The following is a 22,560-nucleotide window of genomic DNA, read 5'->3' as shown; positions in this document are numbered from 1 at the left end:
TTCTTTAGGTGTCACCAGAATGATTGACGAGGCTTCGGCTCGTCCAGATTATGCACAGGCTGGCCGAGCTCACTGGTCAGCCTGGCTGCACTCACCCTGCCTCTGGGCACCCTTGTGTGGCTCTGAGGTGGTTGGTGAAGTGCACCGGCCCATTGGTCTTGCTGGCTTCCTCTTGCAGGCCAGTCTCCTTCATCACCTGGCCTGGGATCCCTGAGCTCCTCCAAGGACCCAGGAAGCCGGAAGCACTTCTCTTCCCAGCTTCCTGTGCTGTCCTTCCTTGGCTCTTAGCCAAGCCGTCCTTTGAACGTCTAGATGGGAAGCACTTCAGATCTCACCTTGGACATCCTGCTCCTGTTGGGGAGTTATACTCGCAATTTGTTTTTTTTTGTTTGTATTTTTGGCAATGCTGGGGATTTGACCCAGGGCCTGTGCTTGCTGGGCAGAGGCTCTCTGGTTGAGCCACGGTGCCTCATTACATTGACTGAAGGCTGCTCTTCAACTTTGGGACATTATAGGAGTCCCGGGTTTTCCTGTCATAGCAGGTGTTGAGTGTGGGACTGGCAATTTCAGGCTGATCCCATGTCTGGATAAGGCGGGAGGCCTGTCTGCGTCATCCCATGCCTCCAGATGTCCAAGGCTCCATCCTCTATTCCGGGGAATTTGTGAAACTCCTGGACCATTGGAAAGAGAGCTGAGGAGGAGCCCAGCAGTCTTGAGCCATAGGCGCATGTAGTTGCTGCTGGAGGCCAGGCTCTGTGTCCTTGCTTCCTGATCCCTGTCTCTTCCCTCCCTCCCTTCCTTCTCTCCCTCTTTCATTCCTTTCATTCCTTCTCCCTTCCTTCCCTCATTATTGTTTATTTGGAGACAGGGTCTCACTGAGTTGCTTAGGGCCTCACTAAGTTGCTGAAGCTGGCCTTGAACTTGCCACCCTCCTGCCTCAGCCTCCCTAGGATTCCAGGTGTGTGCCACGGCCCCGCCTGGTCTCTTCCTCTCCTGTATTGTCCACTGAGGCCCTGTCCTTCTGAGCCGGGCACTCCTCTGTCTCTACCTGAGGGACCTTAGCTGCTCCCCTTCTTTCATTGATTCCTGGGGTGTCACTTAACAGGGGAAGAATCTGTCTTTCAGAAAACTGCCCCTGAAGCGATGCCCCACTCAGCAGGTGTCCAGGAGCTGGACTGGACAGCCAGGGAGCCCATGGGCCTGTGTCTGCTGTGGTCCAGGCTGACAGGTACCATGGTGGACAGGAGACCTGCTCAGCCCTTAGCCAGACTTCCCCAGGAGTGGGCAGAGGGCCTCTGCTCATGGACAAAGCCACCCCCATCTTGCTTCTTACCTTTCATGCTGCTGGGCAGACCAGGGTGCTCTGAGATCCTCCAGGAGTGGCTGGTGGCCATGGCTGAGGGAGATAGAGACTCTCTCTAGGGAGTAAATGCTTCTGTTAACAAGGAGACAAAAATGTGTTGGGCAAACTGGAGACTCGGCCCAGCCAACCCCAGGGGGCAGAGGTGCCCCTCTGGCGTGTTCAGGGAACAGGGAGCTGGGAGCGTTTGGGGAAGGCCACCAGTGCTGCCACGTTCACTGTTGAGTGCTGCTTGCTTTATTTCTCCGTTGCTTGCTATTTCTTTTCACTAGAACAGAAACACCAGAAGAGCTCATCATGATGCAGGGCTGAGAACAGGGCTTGGCACCCAGGGATGCTCACAAGACCTTACTGAACACCCGATGAGGGACCTCTGGGCCAGAATCCAGAGACCCGCCAGGAGCATGAGTCTGGAACTGATGGGATGAGAGGCGCGTGCAGGCACGGGTGGCTCTAGCCTCCTTGGTGTCTTTCTGGGCACCCTGACCTTGATGTTCTGGGATCGTTCAACTTCCAATGTCTAGTTCCCATTAGAAGCTCACACATCTCAGACCATGCGCTGTCCTTCTGAGGGCAGCAGGTGCGGGCCCCAGACGCCCGCATCTCTCATTAGGACGAGTCCGCCGGCCTGCATCAGAGGGAGCAAATGATCGCCTTAAGACTGAGGCATCTCTGACTTAGCTTTGTAGGGGGACCTGGGAGGTGGGAGATGAGCAGGACTCACCCTCTGCTTGGATGTCAGGCTGAGTCGGACCCTCCCCACCATGGGCTTGGTCACGCTGGTGGCGAGTGTGTGGGGGACACTTGCTCGTGATGCCAAAGTTCAGCTGGCGAGAGGCTGTCCACGGCCACAGGCCCCTCATTAGCTCAGCCTGGCTCAGCTGCCCGACCAGGTGGCACCTGTCCTTCTGTTGTTTGAGGCCAATTAATGGTCTTCCTGCTCCCAGGAGCTGACCTGGTGCCGACTCTCATCGGATCTCATCACAATGGCATCATTTTGTTCCTTGAGGACACAAACCAACGGGCACATTTGTGAAAATGAGACTAATGTGGGGTGAGCACCGGACAAACCCCAGGTGCAGGCGCCCAATCCTGTGGGAGCTCCTTGTCCCTGCCTGGGAGCCCGGGGAACAGCTGCGGGAGCCGTGGACACAGGGCCTTTTCCTGTCCTGGAACATCTCATTTTTGCATCCTTTGTCTAGGTAGCCCTGGGAGACAAAGGGAAAATGTCCCCGTTGTGATCACTGTTTCCTATGATTTCAAGCATGAGCCTGGCTCAGCCTTGCTCCTGGGGACCAGATTAGTCCCTCCTGATCATAGTGGGGCAGAGAGGAAGGGACCCATCTGACGTAAGGCATCTCAGGAAGGCTTGGGTTGACCTCATCAGCCAAGAGGAAATGAGGTCACACACACAGGGGTTTCCAGTGGAGGTTGACTTAAGACCTAATTACTGGAGAAAGATTACTGGCCTATGAGAAAGATTTTGAGGCTGTTGTAATTAATACAATGGCCAAGTAGAAGATGTGAAGGAATCCTTGGGTTTTAATTACTTGGTGCCAGGAGAATTCCTGTGTTCCTGAGGAGAGCCCCACCAGGGAGTTGGGCACACTCTGGGACGGCAGGAGCCTGCAGATCCCTGCTATTGACTTTCTGCCCGGCTGACATTTATTGAGAAGCCGCCAGGTAAACGGAAGGTTACAAGAATAGTCATCTGATTTTTGACCCAAATGGCATTCAGAATGTCAGTCTATTTGCGGGCTTCTCTCAACGCCACTGAATTTCAAGGGTAATGAGGTCAAAGATTCTCTTTTTTAATATCCTAGGCCATCTGTCCATCTCCTTCCCTCTTTTATCTTTAAATTTCCTGTTGCTCTTGTGCTGTTGAAATAATTTTCTATGATTCGAAGGTGCTGTGAGTTCCGGGCTGATGGACCAACGGGAGATGCCCACTCCCCAGGGAAAGCTGCTTGCCGCAGCCCATGGCGAGACCCAGAGCCCCTCACCCTGGCTCACCCCTGAACTGGGGCCTTGGCGCCGGCCTCTGCAGCCCCAGCTCTGGGCCTCCTGCCTGGCAGTGCAGACGGCGACCTGAGCCATGGGGGGAAAGCAGACTCAGACCCTCGAAGGAGCCTTTTCAGACTCATCCCAGTCACAAGGAGGGTCCAAAGGGCTGTGAGAATAGGCTGCGCATTGTGTGTGCGTATGCACGTGTGTGCGTGTGTGCACATGTGTGTGTGCACATGTGCGTGTGTGCACATGTGCGCGTGTGTGTGCACATGTGCATGTGTGTGCATGTGTGTACACACGTGTGTGAGTGTGTGTGTGTGTGTGTGTGTTCCTGCTTCATGACTCAGAGACTGAGGGGTGCAGGCCCCCTGCAGGGAAGCTGGGACTCAGAAAATTGAGTCTTACTGGCTTGAAGAAACGGAGGCAGAGTTGGGGATGACAGTGGCTATGGGAAAGTGAGGGGCTAATCCTGGAGAAGGAAGAGCCTTTGGCAAGGAGCCTCAAATCCCGTGTATAATCTGCCTAAATCTGTGGTTGACCCTCTGAAGGCTCCAAGAAGCTCAGATTAATCACGTCTTTAACCAAAAATCAACAGCACGATTCTTCAGAGATGTGTAACTGAACCCAGAGCCTCTACCAGGCATCGTCCACGTTGTCTGCAATGATCAGAAACAAGAAAATGAGACCACAGAGCAGAGGAAAACCTATGGAGGTGCATACGATCATCAAACGTGCATCATGAACAGTTTAACCATGGACATTAAGGAGAATAGCCTGCTATGGTTTGGAAGTGGTGGCCCCCCAGTGTGGCGAGGTTAAGAGGTGGCCCCTTTGAGAGGTGGGGCCTAGGGGAGTCACTGGGTCACTGGCAGTGTGCCCTGGGAAGCGATTACAATGGTTTGCATGGGACCCTGGTTAGTTCTCATAAGAAGGTTGTCAGAAAAGCACGAGGCTGGTCCTGGAATCCTCTGGCTTCCTTCTCTCCACGTGATCTCTCTAGAACAGGAGCTTCCGCTCCTGGGATCCCCTCCGCATGAGGTCCCCACCAGAGACCTAATGGATGGGACCACCTTTTCTTTAAACTTCCTAGCTGAGCGAAATAAACCTTTCTTCTTCAGCAGCCTCATTTCTTTTGTTATAGCAATAAACAACAGACTAGTACAATGGATAGAAATGGAGAAACAGAAACTATAAAAAGAATAAATTTTAAATTCTAGCTTGGAACTACATAAACTATGCAATAAACACATTTTACTAGGTGCCTTCCCAGAAGATTAGAGATGATGGAGGGGAAAAGTCAGTGTACTGGAAGATAGACGCATGGAATGATCCAAGAGAAGGGAAAAACTGGAAAACATGTATCAGGGTCCTGTGGGACAGCAACGGGGCCTCCATGTGGAGCTGGAGTTGGAGGAGAGGAGAGAGAAAAGGGGGCAGAAGAGACACCTGAGGAAATAATGGCTGACTTCCAACTCTGTGAAGGACCTGCTGGCCACTGGACCCTGCAAGCCCACTTCTAGAGAATTGGAAACAAATGTCCTGCCGAGGGGCAGATGATGTTCACAGCAGCCTTCGAAGCTGGCCAGAGCTGAAAAGAGCCCCGACGTCCGTGGGCTGGTGAGTGGACAGTGCTGTGCCTCGTCCACACAGCAAAGTCCAGCCCCATTGTGAGCAGGGACCCGCCACCCAGGGCCAGGACAGGCCTCCTGTTGTGTGGTGATAGAAGCAGCATGTCAGGCGCCTCCAGGGTCCAGGAATACTGGAAATGGCAAAACTGGAGCTGGGTAAAGTCGATGAACGGCGGCTGGAGACCGGGAGGGTAGCAAGTGCATCCTCTGCAAGGGCATGCGGGCATCGTTCAGGGTCGTGGGAACATTCCAGGTCTTGACGGTGGTGACAATTACATGATTCTGCATTTGTCAAAACTCCTCTTAAAATAGGTGAATGTTAACATATGGATATTATATTTCAAGATAATGTGTTTATATATTATGATTGTTTGCTATGCAACTGTCTTGCATGGACTTCAATTTTTGAAATTAAAAAGAAACTTATCAAACATTAGTCAATGTCAAAACTACTAAACTCCAGCTCAGTGCACATGGAGGGCTTGGGAGCTAAATGAGAAGTCATCTCGGCTTCCTCCCCAGGGAAATGGCTTCAGCTGACTTCCAGGATTCCCGCAGCCTGACCCTCATAACTGAGGCGTAACTATTTCAAAGATGGAGCATGGGGTGCACCCTCTTCCTGAGGTTTAGTATTGAATATTTTAATATCAGTTCCCCAGGAGCAATGAATTCCAAGTGAAACCGGAGCTCAATCTTACCTTTGGGTTTTTGAGATTCCAGCATACAACAGCTTTGCCATTTCAGACTTTTCCAGAGTGAAGGGAAACTCTTTTGCAGAAAAATTCCCAAACAAAAGTTTACCCCAGGCGCTGGGGTTGTGGCTCAGCGGTCGAGCGCTCACCTAGCATGTGCAAGGCACTGGGTTCAACCCTCAGCACCGCATAAAAATATTAAAATAAAGGGTATTGTGTCCAACTACAACTAAAAAAATATATTTTTTAAAAAGAAAGTAACCCCCAGCTGTTCTGGAGGGGAATGTCTAAGAGCAGGAGGGGGATGATGCATGGACGGCCAGGCTTGGGCAGGAGTGGGGCCTCACACACGAGGACATCCTTGCACATGCCCTGAGGAAGATGAAGAGGTGTCTGTTGAAGTGTCTTCACTCCAGGTTGGCAGCTCACTCGAGCATTCGCCCATCCCTTCATGATCTTTTCATAGGGTGCCCTCTGTGGCTCAGGTACTTTTCTGGGTGCTGGAGGTATCGCAGTGATTATGCAGGACAAAGCACTACCCTCATTGAGCTTCCCGCCAGGCATGAATCGCCCACCCAAAGGCAAGTGCACACAGTGTGTCCTCTGGTGTTAGCGGAGGGGTGGGGGACTCCAGTGTGCGTGATGGCCCTTTAGCTGCTTTATCAGAGAAGACCCCTCCTTACAAGACAACCTTTGACCAAGCCCTGAAGGTCCGGGAATGAGTGGCTGGTGAGCAGCCTGGGTGGCCCAGGTGGAGGTGTGGGCTGGTTTAGAGGCCACAGGGCAATGCACACCTGGGGCTCCAGCAACAGCAAGGGCAGGTGTGGCTGGGGCAGAATGAGCAGGAGACTCTGGGGTCAGGGGCCAGGCTGTGCAGGGCCTCGCACAGAACCCTGTCTAAGGACCTGGCTCTTGTGGGAAGGAGCTGAGAACAGGAGAATGGAAAGCCCTGACTTATGTCCTACCAGGAGTGTTCAACTGAGCACAGTGTAGAAAATAGAGTGCAGGGGCGGTGGCGAGGGAGGGCGCAGAGAGCCTCTTCAGGAAGTTATTGCAATAACCAGGATTCGACGGGGATAATGACTGGTACTGGCAGGAAGTCATAGCCGAGGTGAGAGTGAATATAATTTTAAAACACATATCTCCAAAGCAAAATGACAGGCTTTCTGGACACATTGGATGTGGCTTTGGAGGAGGGACAGGGTTCAGCACACCCAGAGATTGACCTGAGTGACAAGAAGGATGGACACAGAGGCCCTGAATGGTGATGAGGAAGACTGCAGTCAACTTCCAGCTCCAGCCCTTTGTCTGAGAGCAGCAAACACCCCAGGAGGTGCCGTCAGAGTCTGTCCCAATAGATGTGGCTCTAGGTGAAGCCGAGCCTCCTGATCTAGTGTTCCTGGGCAGCTCATCTTGGACCTGATCTTTGTAGGTCAGCAAGGAACAAAGCCCTGGTCATAACTGGCACAGTCTTCTTCAGGGACAGCCCAGGGAAATTCTTTGGGCATGATGTTGCTCCGTCTCCCAGCAGGGAAAGCACCAGGGCTCAACATGAATTGGCGGTGAGAGCAGTCATAGCTGCCAAAGTGCCCTAGTGACCAGGCCAGGCTGCAGGGGCTGGACTTACAGGCACCTCCCATGGCCACCTGGAGGGGCCCAGGGAATCAACATGCACAGGGCATGACCCCAGGACCCTGGTCTTGCTAGCCGCTGCTCTCACTTCGGGGAGACAAACTGCCTGTCAGGTTTGGAGAAAATCCTGCTAATGAGGCCCACCCCGCACAGCCTCAGAGTGGCCCTGGGCAGCACAGCACAGAGTGGCCAGGGCTTATGACTTTGCTCTTCCCTTTCCCCATCTGTGGATGTAACTGAGTGGGGCTGGGGAGGCAGTGTTCCCTCAGTAAATGTGCAAATCAGTGGGAGAGAACTGGCTTCTGAGGGTCTCCAGGGCACACCTGGAGCCAGAGGCGTGGTGGGTGAGTGCCACTCTCCTGGCAGTGTGGCCTTGCCTCCTGTGCCCTAGGCAGGAGCTAGGCTCACCTCCCCCCCGCCCCCCCTCGCGCACGCCACGCGCCTCGCTGGCCTGGACCATGCGACGNTGTAGCCTGTCTCCACAGGGCCTCCTGTGCCCTAGGCAGGATCAAGGCTCACCTCTTCCCTCCTGGGCATGCAGGAGAGTGACCTTTTCTGGGCCTGCCACAGGCTGGCCAAGTGACTGCCTGTGATGTCCCCTCCTAGCCAGATCATTCTACCATTCCATCCTCGGTGAGCAGAGGGCCAGGGCTCTCCTTTACCTGGAGTCAGAGATCGAAACTCTAGATGCAGAACCAAGTGCCTAATGGCACCACCTGTGTCAAATAAGACAAAGAGTCACCCTCGCTCCAGCTTGCAGGTGCAGAGGAGGTCTCTGGTCGATCCCTGGGGAACTGATAACTTTGGTTGTCCGAGGGCAGTAGCGTAGGTTGTTGGGGTCTGCAGAGCAGCAGGGGAGGAACATTTTCATGGTTCTCTTTCACCTTCTGAATCCTGGGAATGCATCGTTTGTTTAAAAATTAGCATTTTGTTACAAATCAAAATCCGGTTCCCAGCTCTGCTCTCAGGCGAAATGCTGAATGTTTCCCCTGGGATCTGCACGGAGTTAACAAGATCCGATGCTTGTCCACTTGCTTATGTCCCCTGTCTGCCACTTCACTTCTCACATTGGTCAGCACGGGCTTGTTTTTCCTCTCCAAGGACATGGAAATAGAAATTGATCCCTGGGAGCAATCCATTGGGCATTTTATATAACAAGAGATTCTCCCCAGGCCCGTAGTAGGAAAATAGGAAGAAACAGAGAGAGGGAGGGAGGGAGGGAGAGAGAAAGAAACTTGTATCAGGAACTTGGGGTAAGATGGTCCTGAGCCGTCATATCTTGGAAGGGTTTGGGATGTTGTCAGAAAGATAGCGACAGAGGAAAAAAAATAATTGTGGCAATTGTCTTAGCTGTCTCCGGGCTTGTCACGGTGATGCTGATAAAATCAAATAAGCTGGAAGCGGGTGAATTGTTAGTGTGAGAAATCGCCGTGGGTCTGGCAGCTCAGGAAGCAGCAGTGCACAAAGTGTTTGCTCATTACCAGGATTTATTGTTTTCAGCTCTGGGAAAATGTTGGTAAGCAGAAATGGAGCCGCTCACCCCAGTTTGCCAGGTACTTAAAATTTTTTTAAAAATGGAACAAGACAAGGATGACATCCTTTTCCTGGGGTCTGGAAGTGGGTCAACGGGAGCTGACGTGCTGGGGCTGATCCAGGAGGTCCACGGAGGGTTGTGGGGCGTGCGTGTACACAAGAGCCTGCTTGAGATTGAAGCAAAACCAGAATAAATTGAGCAAGAGGAAGCCGAGGGTGGTAACATTCTATTTTAAGGAAGATATTTCTTGATGAGAGAAAAGGGTAGAAAATAATCTCATGGCAGCGCTCCTGTGCCCACTCCCGGCTGGCTTTATTTTTTTCAATTTTCAAAAGGAATGTGTGTCACAGAGATCACTGGAGCCTTTATGTCACTCTTCCTGATCTCACTTCTCCCTCCTTTCTCTGAGGAAGATGTTATAATCACCTTGAATGTTTTAGATTTTAATATAAACTGTGGAAGGTTGCTGCATGTGTTCACCACTGGATGAAAATAATCACAACATGCATGTCCTTTTCACAAATTCATCCTCCTCTCATTTTTTTCTACATTAAAAAATTGAACTGTAATTAACATGTCACAAAATCCATCTTTTTAAAGAGTCAGGGGTTTTTAGTGTGTTCATAAATCTGTTGGAGTCGTCCCCTCTGTGTGGTCCAGAACCCTGTTATCACCTCTCCCCTCCCAGCAGTCAGCCATCCTCTGTCCCCTAGCTGCCCTAGGCCTTGGCAGACGCTAGTCTATTTCCTGCCTTTACAGATTGGCCAATCCTGGACATTTGGACATTTCATGTGGTCTTTTGTGACTGACTTCTTTCATGTAATAAGCTGTTTTCAGGGTTTGCGGGCACAACAGCCCTTGCCACTACTTTATTCCTCTTATGGTCGCTGATACGCCTTCATCTGGCAGCACTACGCTCTGTCTCCACCCATCACTTGATGAGCACTGGTGCTGTTTTTACCTCCTGGCCATCATGGACAATGCCCCCAGGAGCATCCGTGCACCAGGCTTATGTAGATGAATGTCTTAATGTCACTTGGGGATGTAGCTAGAAGAGAAATGGCTGAGTCCTAGGGCAACACTGTGTTCAGTTCTTTTTGAGGAATGGCCAGGATGTTTTCCACGTCAGCTGCACCCTGTTACCTTGCTCTTCACAATGGGAGGCTTCCAGGCGTCTCCCACCCTTGCCAAGTTCTCATTTCCCTGTCTTTCAATTAGAGACATCCTAATGGTGTCACACGTCATTCTGGTCTTCATTTGCATTTTCTTAGTGGATAATAAGGTTGAGTGTCAAAATAAATCTATTTAAATACTTTGCCCAATTTTACTTGGGATAGTTTTCTTTATCTTGTTGAGTCTTAAGCATCCTTTATATTTGGGATACGTGTCCTTTGTCAGCGACAGGATTGCAAAGTTTCCCCTCATTCTATGGGTTGTCATTTCACTTGGCTGACAGCTCCCTCTGAAGTACCAGGGCTTCCCATTTTGATGAAGTTTGATTTCCTGTCTCTCCCGTCTGTGTTCATGCTTTTGATTTCCTATCTAAGAAATGGTTGCCTAAGTCAAGGTCACAAAGATTATTGCCTATGTTTTCTTTCAAAAGTTTTTATCATTTTTCTCCAACCTCGAGGAGGCATTTGACCTGCTCTCTGATGCCTTTGCAGGTGTGTGATGCAGGGTCCAGAGCCGTGCTTTTCTTGTGTGAATGTTCAACGGTCCCAACACCATCTGTAGAAAAGGCCAGTCTTGTCCCTAGTGAGTTGTCTTGGCATCCTGTCAAAGAGCAATTGATCAGAAATGTAAGGGTTTATTAAATTATTTTCCATTGATTTATTTGTTTGTTCTTATGCTAGTACCAAGCTTTCTTGAATTCTGTATCTTTGTAGTAAAGATTGAAATTGGGAAGTATGAGTCCTCTAACATTGTTTTTCTCTTCAAAAAATAGTTTTAGCTACTCTGAGCCACTTGAATTAGCATATGGATTTTGGGATCAACTTGTAATTAATGCATAAAAGGCACTTCAAGGTTGTGTTGAATTTGATCAATTTGGAGATTTACTATGTTAATACCATTAAGTCATCTAATTCATGAACATAGGACACCTTTTAAAATTTATTTAGGATTGATTTAGTCTTTTAAAAATTATTTTAGCTCATTTTGTAGTTTTAAGTATACAAGTCTTAAACTTACGTTGTTAAATTTATCCCTAGGTATTTTATTTTTCTTGATATGGTAATTGGAATTGTTTTATTAAGTTTAAGTTTATAGCGAGATTATTCATCATCAGTATATAGAAATGCAATTAATTTATGTATATTGGTCTTCTATGACCATGTTGAAATTAATTTTTGATTCTGATTTTTTTTGAATGTGTATGTGGGTTTCTTAGAATTTTCCATATGAATGTTGCATGGCCTGTGAATGAGGAGAGTGTCACCTTGTCTGTCCCTCCCAATCTTGACACCTTTTGTTTCTGTTTCTTGCCCAGTGGTCCTGCGAGGAACTTAGTGAGATGTTGAGCAGAAGTGAGAAGAGACGTCTTTGTCATGTTCCCAACATTGGGCAGAAACCTTCTGGCATTTGCCATTAGGTTTCATATGAGCTCTGAATTTCTCCCAGGTGCTCTCCTCAGGCTAATGATCTTCCTGCCTTTTCTATTTTGTTGAGTGTCTTTAATATATAAGTGAACTAGGGCTTGTCGAATACTTGCTGCCTCAAGGTGGTCTATTTTAATAACATGGCACATTACATGGATTCATTTTCATGTGTCGTACTGATTTTGCATTCTTACAATAAATTACACTAGGTCATGTGTAGAATTATTTCTGTATGTTGATGGATTCATCTGGCTAGTGTTTTATTGAGAATTTTACATCTATATTCATAAAAGATATTGGTGCATAATTTTCTTTATCTTTATATGGTTTTCTATCAGGGCAATGCTGGCCTCACAATGTGAGTTGGGGAGTGTTCCTTGATGCTCTTCAGGGGTGAGGAGAGATTCTGTGAAGGATCCGTGATGATTCTGTGTTGAATGCTTGGTAGATTTCATCCATGAAGTCAGCTGGCTCTGGATTTTTCTTTGTAGTCAGGTTTTGTCTACGAATCCACTTTCTTTATTTTCTAACAAATAAATGTTTGATTATGTAATTTCAGAGCGGTCTTGTCCCTGTAGGATGTCCCCTGTTCTGTCCAGGTTATCTGCTGTGTAGGCCCAGAGTTATGCAGAGGGTTCCCTGTGGGCCTTTTTATTTCCTTACAGTCTGTGGTGACGTCCTGCTCTCCTCCTCATTATAGCAGTTTCTCTTCTCTCCCTTTTTCTAGGTCAGTCTAGCCAGAGGTCTGCTGATTCCTTCATCTGTTCAAGAAGCCAACTTGAGGTTCTCCTGACTTTCTCTGCTTCTCTCTGTTCTCTATTTCACGCATCTCCACTAGCGTCTCTATACTGTCTCCTGAGTCTGGTTTCACTAATTCCTTGTGGTGGAGGGTTAGGTTATTGATTTGAGAAATTTCTCCTCTTTAAAAAAAAATATAAACTTAAGTAGCTCTAAACTTACCACAAAGCACTGATTCACTGCATTCCACAAATTTTATATGTTTTGCTTTCGCATTGGTATTTACTAATTTCTGGTGCTTTCTTCTTTAACTCATTGGTTACCTAGAAGGGTTTAATGTTCCCATATTTATGACTTTCCTAACTTTCTTTTGTTATTGATTTTTAGTTTTATTCCATTGTGGTGGGATATCACATACTGTCTGATCTCAACTCTTTCAATTTGTCGAGGCTGGTTTTGTGGCCTAATTTATGCTCAGTCATGAAGAACGGTCCCTGATCACTTGAAAGGCAGAGGCCCTTGCCATTGCTGAGTGGATGTTCTGTAGATGTTTTTCGGGTTTAGCTTGGTTTATACTGTGGTTCATTTCACCTTGTTGATGTTCTCCCAGTTGTCTTAACCATTCTTGAAGGTAATGCATTGAAGCCTCCAAGTATTATTGTTGAATTTTCCATTTATCTCTTGTTTGTTTCTGGTTTATATATTTGGGTGTTCTATTGTTAGATACATATATGCCTATAATTATTATATTTTCTTAATGAACTTATCATTATAAAATATCTGTCTTTGTCAATAGTAATAACTCTTGTCTTAAAGTCCATTTTTTTCTGATATTTGTATAGTGACTCAGCCCTATTTTTGTTAGTTTGGCTGGTATTTTTTTCCTATTATTTTATTTTCAACTTAACATGTGTCTTTGAATTTGAGGTATGAATCTATCTATTGGCTGGAGTATTTTTAAAAAAATCCATTTTGCTCATCTCTGTGTTTTGTTTGGAGTGTTTAATCCATTAACATGTAATGTAATTACTGATAACATGGTTTATGCCTTCCTTTTTGCTATTTTTCTATGTTTTATGTCTTTTCTTCCTCTATTTCTCTACTAATGCCTTCTTTTCTGACAAATATTTTCAAGTTTATAAATTTAATCTCCTAGTGTTGCCTTTTTTAAATGCCTTTTTTGGGGGGGTATTTGGCCGAGGGGTCAAAGTCCACATCTTACTTTATAGCAGTCCATTATGGTCTACTTGCAACTGAATTCCAGTAGTATGCAAAGCTTTTGTCCTATGTAGCACTGTTTTCCCCTCTTCTTTTGTGCTGTTGTTGTCTGACAAATTATCTTACTATGTTATATGATCATCATCATGGATTTATCATTAGAGCTTTATGCAGTTGTCTTTTATTTTTTTAATAAATTAAATTATTTATTTATTCTAATTTGTTATACATGATGGTAGAATGCAATTCACTTCATACTACACATATAAAGCACAATTTTTCAAGTGATTAATTGTACACAGATATTTTCACACCGTTCGTGTCTCCATGAATGTACTTAGGATAATGGTATCTAACTCACTACACCATCATTCCTACCCCTTTGCTTTCACTCTTCTGCTCCCTCCCCTTTGCCCTATGTACAGTTCCTCCATTCCTCCCATGCTCCCATCACCCAACATTATGAGTCAGCATCCTCATATCAAAGAAAACATTCGGCCTTTGGTTTTTTGGGATTGGCTTCCTTCACATAGAATTATATTCTCCAACTCCATACATTTACCTGCAGATGCCATGGATTTTATTCTCTTTTAATGCTGAGTAATGTTCCATATATCAAAATTTCCCTATCCATTTATCTACTGAAGGGTATTTGGGTTGGTTCCAAATTTAGCTATTGTGAATTGTGCTGCTATAAACATTGATGTGGCTGTGTCCCTGTAGTATGTTGCTTTTAAGTCCTTTGGGTATAGACCAAGGAGTGGGATAGCTGGGTCAAATGGTGGTTCCTTTCCAAGTTTTCCAAGGAATCTCCATACTGCTTTCCAGAGTGGTTGTATGAATGTATGAATGTATGAATGAATGTATGAATGTTCCTTTTTACCCATGTTCTCGCCAACACTTATTGTTGTTTGTATTCTTGATGGCTGCCATTCTGACTGGAGTGAGATGAAATCTTAGAGTAAATCCAGCTACTTTGCTGAATTCATTTATTAGTTCTAGGAGATTTCTGGGGAATGTTTTGGGTCTTCTAGGTTTTGATTTGCATTTCTCTAATAACTAGAGATGTTGAACATGCTTTCATGTTTGTTGATTGATTGTTTATCCTCTTCTGAGAAGTGTCTGTTCAGTTCCTTAGCCCATTTATTGATAGGGTTATTTGATTTTTGGTGTTAAGGTTTTGAGTTCTTTATATATACTAGAGATTAATGCTCTATCTGATGTGCTTGTGGTAAAGATTTGCTCCCATTCTGTAGGCTCTCTATTCACCTCACTGATCATTTCTTTTGCTGAGAAGAAGCTTTTTAGTTTGAATCCATCCCATCTATTGATTCTTGGTTTTTATTCTTGCACTATAGGAGTCTTATTAAGATGGGGGGGAGCTAATCTAATATGATAAAGATTGGGCCTACTTTTACTTCCATTAGGCACAAGGTTTAATTCATAGGTCACTGATTTACTTTGAGTTGAGTTTTGTATATGGTGAGAGATAGAGGTTTAATTTCATTTTGTTATATGTGGATTTCCAGTTTTTCCAGCACCATTTGTTGAAGAGGCTATCTTTTCTCCAATGTACATTTTTGGTACCTTTGTTTAATATAAGATAACTATAGTTATGTGGGTTAGACTGTATTCTGTACCATTGGTCTACAGGTCTATTTTGATGCCAATACCATGCTGTTTTTGTTACTATTGCTGTTAGTATAGTTTAAGGTCTGGAATAGTAATGCCACCAGCTTCACTCTTTTTGCTAAGGATTGCTTTGATTATTCTGGGTCTCTTATTTTTCCAGATGAACTTCATGATTGCTTTTTCTATTTCTATAAGGAATGTCATTGGGATTTTGATTGGGATTGCATTGAATTTGTATATTGCTTTTGATAGTACAGTCAATTTGACAATATTAATTCTGCCTGTCCAAGAAAAAGGTAGATCTTCCTATCTTCTAAGGTCTTCTTTAATTTCTTTCTTCAGCATGTTGTAGTCTTCATTATAGAGGTCTTTCACCTCTTTTGTTAAATTTATTCCCAAGTGTTTTTTCTTGAGGCTATTGTAAATGGGGTGATTTTCCTAGTTTCTCTTTCAGTGGATTTGTCACTGATATACAGAAATGCCTCTGATTTATGGGTGTTGATTTTATATCCAGCTACTTTGCTGAATTCATTTATTAGTTCTAGGAGATTTCTGGTGGAATGTTTTGGGTCTTCTAGGTATAGAATCAATTTGTCTGCAAGTAGTGATAATTTGAGTTGTTCTTTTCCTATCTGTAGCTCTTTAATTTCTTTTGTCTGTCTGATTGCACTAGCTAGAATTTCAAGAATTACGTTAATAGAAGTGATGTAAAAATTTTTGATAAAATTCTGACAAATCAAATACAAAAACATATCAAAAAGATAGAACACCATGATCAAGTGGGGTCCATCCCAGGGATGCAAGGTTGGTCAACATATGGAAATCAATGAATGTAATTCATCATATCAGTAGACTCAAAGATAAAAATCACATGATCATCTCAATAGATGCTGAGAAAGCATTTGATAAAATACAGCATCCCTTCGTGTTCAAATCTCTAGAAAAACCAGGGATAACAGGACCATACCTCAAACATTGTAAAGGCCATCTATGCTAAGCCCCAGGCCAACATCATTCTAAATGGAGAAAAATTGAAAGCATTCCCTCTGAAAACTAGAACAAGACAGGGATGCATTTGTCTTTTAAATGAGCTAGTAGAAAAAAAGTTATTCTGAAAATTCATACTCTCTTTTATATTAAACTGTAAGGCCAACTATATTGGTACACCTTATTTCTTTGTATATAATGGATTTACTGTGTAGAGTCCTTTCAATTCAGCTGGAAGAAATACTTTTAGTATTTCTTGTGAGGAATGTCTTGTAGCAATGATTTCTAACTTTTTTTTTTAAATCTAGGAATGTCTTAGTTTCATCTTCAGTTTTGATGGATAGTTTTGTTGGACATGGAATTCTTGTCCTTCCCTCCCATCCCCTCATTCCTTCCTTTTTGTCTGTCTTTATCTATTTTTTTTTTCAGCATATTGAATATAATATGCCATCCAACCACCTTCTGGCCTCATGGTTTCTGATGAGAAATCAGCCATCAGTCTTACTGATGCTGCCTTTACTTGATTTGTATCTTTTCTTCTGCTTCTTTAAAGATTCCCTTCATATTTTCAGCTTTTGGAATTTTAACTATGATGCATCTTGGCATATATCTCTCCTGAGTTTATCCTATGTACAATTGTTGGATATGAAAGTTAATGTTTTTTTCCTCATAAAATTAGGGAAAGTTGTTTTTCAAATAGCCTTTCCCCCCACTGATTTCTCTATTCCCTGTTCCTTTAGGACCCCAGTTATGTGTGTATTCATTCTCTGGTCTCTTGGACTTTGTTCATTTCTTCTCTTTCATTTTCTTTCTCTTATTTATTTTGAATAATCATTACTGACTTATCTTGGAGTTGGCTGATATTTTTCTTCAGCCTAGGCAAAAGTTTTGCTTAACTCCTATAGTGAATTTGATATTTTAGTTGTTCTTATTTTCAGCTTCGGATTTTACATCTGATTCTTTCTGTATAATCTCTATCCCACTGGTCTTTCCCATTCAGTGAGACATTGCTCTCAATTTTTTTCCTTAGTTCTTTAGACAGTTTCCTTTGGTTCTTTTTATATGTTCAAATATCTTTAAAGAATCATTCACTAAGAATGACACCTGCCATTTCTAAGGGACAATTCCTATTAAATATTCTTTCCCCCTCTCTATGTGTTTCATAATTCTTATTTATTTTTACATGTCCTATGTTTTTGCTGGAAATTGGAATTTTAATAAAATAATGTGCAACTCAGGGAAATCAGATTACTTTCCTCTTCTAGAGTTTTTTTTTTTTTTTTGGTAGTTAGTACCATTTATTTTTAAAAAAATATTTAAAAATTTTTCATGAATTTCTTGAGCTGAAGCTGCAGTGTGTGTATTCTTTGACACACGTGGCCCCTGAAATCTCTGTTTAGCTAGCTCATGATTGGCCAATGTGGCCAGCTAATCTCCTGGTCAGCTAATGATTGTCTAGAACTTTCTCTAAGTGCTTTGAGTCAGAAGTCTTCAGGCTTTTGCTGAGAGCGCTGTGTGTTTGGTTTTTGGAAGGAGCACAATGGATATTGGAGACAGTTTGCTCTTCCTCCTCCACTGGATTGATGCTTCCCCTTCCCTGTCCAGTGCCAAAAGACATCCTGTGTGCCTGGGGATCCTCTGAATTCCCACTGAGTTCCTGGTGGGGCCTTCTTTGGGAGCCCTGAGAGCAGGGTTGGGCAGTGGGCAGTACGTTGTGTTGTTCCTTTCCCCCTCCTGTGTCACATGAGGTGGTTGCTTTACTCTCTCTGTGCCACAGTTCTCCTCAGGCGGCTCCTCCTTGGCTTTCACTCAAGCTGATCTCCACCTCTCCCTCGACCTGGACCTGCAGAGGACACTGATGCTCTTCCTGAGGACTATGAGCCTCCACTGAAATCTTCTCCAGTGAGCACATCTTTACCTGTGGTTATGTTTTAGTCAGCCTTTTCACTGCTGTGGCTAAAATATCTGACCACAACAATTTTAGGGAAGGATAAGTTTATTTGGAGGCTCACGGTTTCCGAGGTCTCAACTCAGACTAGGCTCCATTCTCTGGGCTCGAGGTGAGGCAGAACATCATGGCGGAAGAGTATAGTGGAGGGAAGCACCTCACATGATGATTAGAGACCAAGAGAGAGAGAGACTCCACCCTCTCCAGATATAAAATATATACCCCATAGCCCTGTCCCCAAGGAACCACTTCCTCCAGCCATACCCCACCCACCTCCTGTTCCCACCCAGTTAATCCCATCAGGGATTAATTCACTGATTAGGCTAGGGCTAGAACCCAATCATTTCTCCTAAAACCTGTTTGCATTGTCTCACACTTGAGCTTTTGGGGGACACCTCACATCTAAACCATAACAGGTCATTAGACTATGGATTTAGGTACAAGATCATGGGTATGCAGTAAAGAGATATGCTAATGATTGGGTTGGCATTTGATGAGAGAGGGCATTTCTAATTAAATCTAGCTTTCAGAAAACAGGATTTAACTTGAAAGAGGTATTTCATGGAAACCAAGGAGCTACCATGGGAATCCGCCAGAAGCTCTGGGATGGTCTATTCCTTTCTGTCCCTCTTTTTACTCTGACCTAGGTTTTCAGGTCTCACCTACCTGGCAGAAGAGGTCACCTCATGGCTGCCTAGAGTTTATATTTTTCTTTGAAAAAGCAGCCAAAACCAAGTTTGGAATATGCTAGTTGGACTTTCTCATTCCCAAGAGCTGTCCCTCATCCAGGTGAGGTCATGGTTGACTGCTGAGTCCAAAGCCAGGGCATAGAAAGGGGTCTCAGGATAAGACTGGGCCACGTCCTGCCCAGTGGATGCACAGGAAGGGCCTGGGAGATGAATTCTCAATGAACAATCACCTGTGTGCTGGGAACACAGCTCATGAGGTTTCTGCTAGAGGTCAAAACCAGACTGTGTTTTCTCTAAGGCCACAATGTCTCTAGGGACTTAGGGATTTGACACATGAGCAAAGTTATTCAGGCTGTTGGAGAGCTTCAGTGCCGTGGCAGTGGCCAGCACTCTGCTACCTTGCTGGCCGTCACCTCTGGGGAGTGGGACAGCGTTATCTGACCTTCGCTCCCTCCCCAAGAAGTCCTGTTATTATTAGTCCTTGGTTGTGGATTCTCCACTTTAAAAAATACTGACAGCTAATTCAAATTGTGTAAAAACGAGGTCATGGAGACAGTTAAGTGAAGCGTGGCTTTGGCCACGGGCAGTTCAGCAAGGCCAAGTGGCAGCTTTGGGGTTTCTGCTTATCCTTCCCCTCTGCCAGCCATGCAGCAAGGGGAGCCTGTTCTGTGGACTAGTCCCGGTGGACAGCTGTGGAGTTTTTAAAGGAGATGGACATAGCAATTTGGTGATGTGCTGATGACAACTCAGGGCTCCCGAGTGTTCTCTGCCACCAGTGCCTGGCTCCTCAACCTGCAGCAGCCCTCCAGAGCGTGCTGAGAGGGAGCAGGGCGCCTTGACCATGCCAGTGCGGAGGGAGGGCTGCCTCTAAGGAGTGGCAGGAGGACTCCATGCTGGACTCTGAGAAACCTTCATCAGATCAGCATGAAAACCCAGCGGCTGAGCGCCGGGCGAGGGCCTCTGCTCTGCTGAGGGGCGGGCAGTAGGGCTTGGTCCTTTCCTCCCTGGGAGACCGGAGTTGGTGGGGACTCCGAGAGCAGGAGGGATGTCAGGAGGGGACAGAAGGGGGCCACAAGGGATGTGAACAGCAGGCTGTATGGCTGCCCTTCCTTAAGCGGCCCAGTCCACGGCAGGTCTGTGTCCTCCTGACACCTGTAGAACAGCCCCTCTGCTGTCACTGGTGCAAGTTCCCCTGAGGCCTCCCAGGGTGCAGCTGCACAGTCCGACTCGCTGATTTGGGCCAGGCAATGTCCTAGGTCCTGGGGAGACATTAGTGGGCAAAACAGGAGAAAAATCATGTGTGTATGTGTGTGTGTATGTGTGTGTGTGAGAGAGAGAGAGAGAGAGAGAGAGAGAGAGAGAGAGAGAGCCGATAGATATCATCAGCTAGTGGCAGTACGTTCAAGGGTAAGGGCTGTGGCAGAGCCGGCCAGGATGGGGTGGGGAGGCAGGGACAGGCCTGGGCAGTTGGCAAGTGGCAGAGGGGGTGGTGTTCTGAGGATGCTCTTTTTTTTTTTTTTAACTTAGCACCTTGTGTTCCTGCTGATGGCTTGGGACACATTTTTCCTGTTTTTTTTTTTTTTGGCTTAAAATAGATTTACTCATTTATTCAACAAACGTTTGCTGAGGATCTGTTTGGCTTCCATCCATCTTTTAGGTCTCAGCTCAAATGTCAGCTCCTTCCCTGGGCATTCCCTGAGCACCCTTTCCTGTTGTAGTTCATATGCTATTTTAAAATGAAAAATGGTATTTATAAATGGTAATGTTTTAAAATTGAAAATTTCAACCTTAAAAAGTTTTAATTCTTCTATTTTACTTTTATGATAGCCTTTATCAAGGTGCAGACTTGCCTTAGTTTTTAATTTACCTGACTAGTACAGGGGCTCACCTCTTGGCCACCAGTGAGCTCTGGGTGCCCGGCACAGGGGAGCTCCACACGCCACCCTGAAAGGCGAAGGGTGGGGTGCTGAGGGGACTGTGGTGCCAAGCCTGGGCTTTGGTGGCTTCCACTCAGCCGTGGGAGAGGAGCCTCTGTAGGAGAGCCTCAGAGCACTTACCAGCCAGGCAGAAGGACCCACCCCAGGACTCCCCGGCTATAGCTTCTTGTGTGCAGTGGGTTAAACAACATCTGAAATCCCACAGCTTTCCAAGCACCACGCCGGTCCCACCTGGCACAGTGACGGCACCATGACTGCGTCCTCAGGTGCTCGCTGTCCAGGGAGGGGCGGAGGCTCAGTCTCCAGTGGCCCACAGGTCCTGTCCCTGACATTTGTTCTGTGATTATTGTTCACTGTTTATCTCGCGTTTTCTTCATTTTTAATATTAATGCCCAGAAAGAGGCTCCTAAGAGAGAACAGCTGAGGCCAGAGGCAGCCTCTGTGGTCCCACTTCTAGAAAGACTCCCAGGGGTGGGAAGGACATCACCACCTCGTCCTGGTGGCTCAGAACCATCTAGAAGTCTGTGGGGGAAAAACAGTCCATGTAAAGACACACTTGCTGGAGGAGTCAAGGCCCCCTGACCCTGTGCCCTCTGCCCTCCTAGGAAGAAATCTGCTGCCCTGGTGAGTGAAGCTGCCAGTGGCTGAATGTGGCCTGGGGACAAGCCACCAGCTCGGGCCCCACGCCTCCCCCTTGACAGGTGGGAGCTGCAGCCACTCTGGCCTAGGGAGGAGGCACCATCCTCGCTGCAGGAGGAATTCCCAGGAGGCTGGGCTCCCAGAGTGCAGGTCCCTTGGGGAGCAGGCTGCGGGCCAGGGCCAGGGGCACTGCATGCCCACCCAGCACACCCACACTCCCACACGCACGTTCACTCTCACTACCCCCCCACTCATGTACACACTCACATACTCTCTCGTGGTCATTCACTGCACACATACACATTCACCAACCTACCCTCCACACCCACACTCACTCCCACAGACACACCTACACTCACACACACTCACACACCATACCCACACTATACACTCACACACACTCTCAAACACACACTTTCACACTCACTCACACACACTCACTCACACTGCACACACACCTCTCCACTCCAGGAGAACATGCCTGGTGACGATCCCTGGCTGAAACTCAGATCTTCATCCCTTAGAGACTGTTGTGCTCGTAACTTTGAGCACAAACTTTTGAACCCCAAGACCCTTCTCTGAGTTTGAAAGGCCCCTCAAGAGCAGGTCAGAAGCGGGCTGTTGGACAGTAGGAGCCCTTCTCCCTAGAGAAGGACTTACCAGTGAGTGCGCCAGCCCCCACAGAGCATGTGGCCTCCTTCCTCTGCATTGATGAAAGTACTCTAAAAAATCCTTAATGCTGCGTGAGCACCTTACACTGATGTGACCAAAATTCCTGATACAAATAATCCAAGGAGGAAAAGTTTGCTTTGGCTCATAGTTTCAGAAGTCTCTGTCCGGGGTTGGCTGACTCCATGGCTTTGAGTTGGAGGTGAGGCAGAAAATCATGGTGGAAGGGTGTGGCAGAGGAGAGCAGCCCAGCTCGTGGAAGCTAGAAGTCGGGTCAGGGGAAGGAGCCAAGGACAAGACGTCGTCCCCAAGGCACCCCCTGTAGTGACCTGCTTCCCCGACCGATGCCCTACTGCCTTCAGTTTCCACCATCTCCCAGCAGTGCATTCAGATTATGAGTCCATCCAGTGGATTCACTCATGGATGAGGTTAGAGCCCCATGATCCAGTCAGTCCCCCAAGCCCACCTCAGGACATGCTGCACTGGGGACCAAGTCTTCAACACATGAGCTTTTGGGGAACATTCCAGGTACAACCACGAGACAGATGGAAACAACGGACTGAATCGCTCTTCCACACATCACTGGGCTCCGGCAGCTCCTGGGGCTGGTCCATCTCACAGGCTGGAAAGTCAGGGAGGAGCAGGAACCACCT

At 46.4% G+C, this 22,560-nt stretch overlaps 1 protein-coding gene across 1 annotated transcript in view; it reads left to right on the top strand.

Moving 5' to 3' along the window:
* LOC107156336 (transmembrane protein 132B-like) overlaps positions 1-22,560 on the top strand; it is a 223,127-nt gene that overhangs the window by 199,621 nt on the left and 946 nt on the right. The gene's annotated exons all lie outside the window — the stretch shown is intronic.

This window comes from Marmota marmota, unplaced genomic scaffold, assembly GCF_001458135.2.
Source record: "Marmota marmota marmota unplaced genomic scaffold, marMar, whole genome shotgun sequence".
NCBI classification, from domain to species: domain Eukaryota; kingdom Metazoa; phylum Chordata; class Mammalia; order Rodentia; family Sciuridae; genus Marmota; species Marmota marmota.
The sequence above is the reverse complement of the archived record's forward strand: the minus strand, read 5'-3'. Positions and strand labels throughout refer to the sequence as shown.